This window comes from Podarcis melisellensis, assembly GCF_964234715.1.
Source record: "Podarcis melisellensis genome assembly, chromosome: 12".
NCBI lineage: Eukaryota > Metazoa > Chordata > Lepidosauria > Squamata > Lacertidae > Podarcis > Podarcis melisellensis.
The window spans coordinates 54,327,918-54,331,681 of record NC_138544.1 but is presented as its reverse complement, the minus strand read 5'-3'; the positions used below and the strand labels follow the sequence as shown (position 1 = coordinate 54,331,681).

The 3,764-nt window shown below is 45.2% G+C and overlaps 1 pseudogene across 1 annotated transcript; it reads right to left on the bottom strand.

The window, feature by feature from the left end:
* Positions 1–570: 570 nt before the first annotated feature.
* LOC309353220 (7-alpha-hydroxycholest-4-en-3-one 12-alpha-hydroxylase pseudogene) lies at positions 571–2,801 on the bottom strand (annotated as a pseudogene). The gene has a single exon. The product of its transcript is annotated as a 7-alpha-hydroxycholest-4-en-3-one 12-alpha-hydroxylase pseudogene (transcript).
* Between the last annotated feature and the right edge of the window lie 963 nt (positions 2,802–3,764).

Below are 3,764 nucleotides of genomic sequence, written 5' to 3'. Positions count from 1 at the left end.
CAGTGGTAACTGCTAATAAGGCGAGAGCATTGCTGGGCAAAAGATGTTGCCTTAGAGCAGTGATGACCAAACTCTGCCCTCCAACTATTTGGAGACTACAGTTCCCATCATCCCTGACCACTGGTCCTGTTAGATAGGGATGATGGGCGTTGCAATCCAAAAACAGCTGGAGGGCCAAGTTTGGCCATCACTGCCTTAGAGGCTTAGCAATCACAGGTGTGCAAGACTACGTTGTAAAGCAGCGGTAAGAAATCTGGACCCCTCTTGATGTTGTAGGACTCCAACTCCCATCATCCCTAACCGCTCACCATACTAGCTGGGGCTCATGGGAGGGGCAGTCCAACAAGATCTGGAGCACCACAGGCCAGCTGCCCATGTTGTAAGGCAAAAACATGTGGCTTAGTTGTCTTAAAATAGTGAAACATTTAAAGCGATGGTATCAGGGAGTGTGCTCCAGCTGTTGTAGACTACAACTTCTATCAGACCCAGCCGGCATGGTCAATGGTAAGAGTATAAGGGGTGTTGCAGTCTGGAGGATACTAAATTTCCCAGCTTTAAATCATGCCTTTTCCCAGCTTTAAATCATGCCTTTGCCATGAATCTATAAATTGACCTTAGACCACTACTTTCACAGCAGGCCCATGCAGAGCTTGTCTGTGGCCCGGGGCAGAAGTCTTGTTAGAATAAAGCTATAAATTCAAACCAAAAAAGCCTATTCCAAACCAAAAAAAAAAGGCTATTCCTGACCTGCCACCCTCCATGGGCCTGACTGACAGACTTCCAGGAATTCATGAATTGTTCAGAGAAGGTTGACTGTGAGCCAACAAGAACTGCATTATTCTTTCTCTCCCTATTCTAGAGGCTGCACGCCTCCCAACTTCACTTTATCTGATGAAAGAGGTTGTAACCTGTGGAAACCTATCCTACTTACCAGTAATTAGCTAGAGATGCCAATGTACATTTTGTCCTTTGCCAATACTAAATACCACAGACACTGTCTGTAATTATACTACTCCCTAGCGAAAGGACTTTTGGAAGATTAACCAGTCTAGTTTTCAGTTTGGGGTATACAACAGCTAATTGTTGCAAGCCAATGTATAAAAGTCAGGTTTAAGTTTAGATGCGCAATCGATACCTAAACTGAATATCTCGAGAAGGATGCACAATTCCAAAGCCACAGCGGCTTCCATCTACTGGTGGGATTTCCTCTTCTGCATTGACCAGTTCCATGTCAAAGCAGGTGAGCATCAGGATCACAAACATCTTCAATTCACTAACAGCAAAGAATCGCCCAGGGCAAATAGACGGCCCTCCGCCAAAAGGCATAGTGTATTGCTTGAGCTTTTTCCCATTCTTATAGAACTCTCTTTTGGTGCCATCTGGGTTCAAGAATCTGTTGTATTTGAACGTGTGAGGATCAGGGTGGATTTCTGGGTCCATATGCAGTCCAAGGAAGGGGAACAGAAGTAGATGGTCTCCTTTACGAAGGATGTATTCTCTCCCATCAGACATTTTCAGATCTGTATCCTGCATCACACTTCTGAACAGAAAGGGATTCGCTTTCAAGCGCAGTGTTTCTTCTATTGTACTGTCCAGAAGAGGAGTCTTTATTGTTTCCAGGGACACATCGATGATGGGGCTCCCTGGATTCACTTCCTGGCCAGTCTCTCTCAGTACTCGGTCCACTTCTTCCCACACTGCCCTCTTTGCTTCTGGATACTTCAGGAGATGCACAAGAACCCAGAAGGCAGCTGGACCAGTGTTGGCTTGAGATGCCCAGAGGAGGAGAAACATAAATTGTGTCCTCACCTTTTCAGTCACCCCAATCTCAGCCATTTGCTGATCTTGCTCAACTATCCAATTGCTGATGTTATCCTTCTGATAGATCTTTTCTACCGACAGTATGTCCCATAAGAATTTCCTCAATCTTTCTGTCTCCATTTTGCCCTGAGGGTCCAGAATACCAAAAACCATTTGGGGAAATAAGTGATCAAATTTCTGAAAATTCCCAAAGAAATCTCCACGTTGTGTTTGTTTATTCTCCTTAGCGTTTATTTCACACTTGACATCTTTGTCTGGGTCAGTTCCAAACAAAGCTAAAAAGGCAGCCTGGAATATTGTATTGTAGCTAAAGTGCAAAACCCCATCCTGCTGCCAGTGTCTCTTATTCTCACCTGAATCCCAGCTATGGAGCATCACGGTCTTCAACTTCTCCATCATCACCTGGTTCAGGGCAGCTAGACTCTTGCCTCTCAGATACTTCTTGCTGTTTTGCTGCACAATTTTGTGATGAGATTCGGATGCGTGGAACCTAAAAGCATTAAAAACTATTTTGAGTCCAAACGTATCAAAATCCAGCTTGTCTTTGGACTTCTTTATTATATCCCGGTACGTGCAAGGGTCCAGCACAAAATGTAAGTAATTGCCCCCAACCAGAACCGTGAAAATATCCCCGTGTTTCTTCTGCATGCATTCCAAAAATTCTACAGGTTTCTTCTTGAAATGCATCCCATGTCCTAGCCATGGGATGAAGCCTTTGTCCAGAGGAGGTTCCTTGGTTTTCCTTTTGCGAAATGCCCCTACTGCATAGAGCCCACCAAACAGAGTTGCTAGGATGGATGCGAAGAAAACACAAAGCGCGGTCTCCCAGGAATCCATGACTGGTGTTCAGAAGCCAAGCTGCTCAGCCAACCCAAAAAACCGAATCCTCAGCTCTACTTATAATGCACCTGTTTGGCTGTCCTGCGTAAAACTGCCTCAGCTCATTTGAGTTGGCAAGCTCTCCTCACCATTATTACATCATTACAGCATTGCACTATTCACTCAGATTTATGTTCTGCTTGTTCACGAGCTGAAAAACCACTGAAGCAAATGAAGTGGAAATTATTACTGGAAGTATGTTACAACAGCTTGCTAGCTAGGGGAGTAAGATTCTGTTAACTGAATTATATGGTTACCAGCTCCCTAGGTCAGCAGCTGTGGTACAGAACCACTCAGCCTGTGATTCACTTTCAGTATTAGCCCAGTAGCACGGCAATTATGTTCTGTAGTACATTGTTATAGGTTCTCCTAAATTCCTCAGTGCCAGATCTTCCTCGTATTTCTTAGGTTTAGCAAAAGTTAGAATTAATTGAGGTTTGACTAAACAATGCCAAACATAGAAAGCCCTTGATTCAGCTTTTGCTGATGAGTCAGGTCAGCTTGACTCATCAGCAAAATATGAGAGCTGGACCATAAAGAAGGCTGATCGCCGAAGAATTGGTGCTTTTGAATTCTGGTGCTGGAGGAGACTCTTGAAAGTCCCATGGACTGCAAGAAGATCAAACCTATCCATTCTTAAGGAAATCAGCCCTGAGTGCTCACTGGAAGGACAGATCCTGAAGCTGAGGCTCCAAGATTTTGGCCCCCTCATGAGAAGAGAAGACTCCCTGGAAAAGACCCTGATGTTGGGAAAGATGGAGGGCACAAGGAGAAGGGGACGACAGAGGATGAGATGGTTGGACAGTGTTCTCGAAGCTACCAGCATGAGTTTGACCAAACTGCAGGAGGCAGTGGAGGACAGAGGTGCCTGACGTGCTCTGGTCCATGGGGTCACGAAGAGTCGGACATGACTAAACGACTAAGCAACAACAACAGGTCAGCTTGGCAGAAGTAGCTGAGGTCATTGGAGGAACAGAAGGCCGATGATGGCTAGCCATTATTAGCCCATCAAGGAAGCCATTAAGAGGTACCAGCTGTGGAGAGGGGCCAGACAAGAAGGGTTT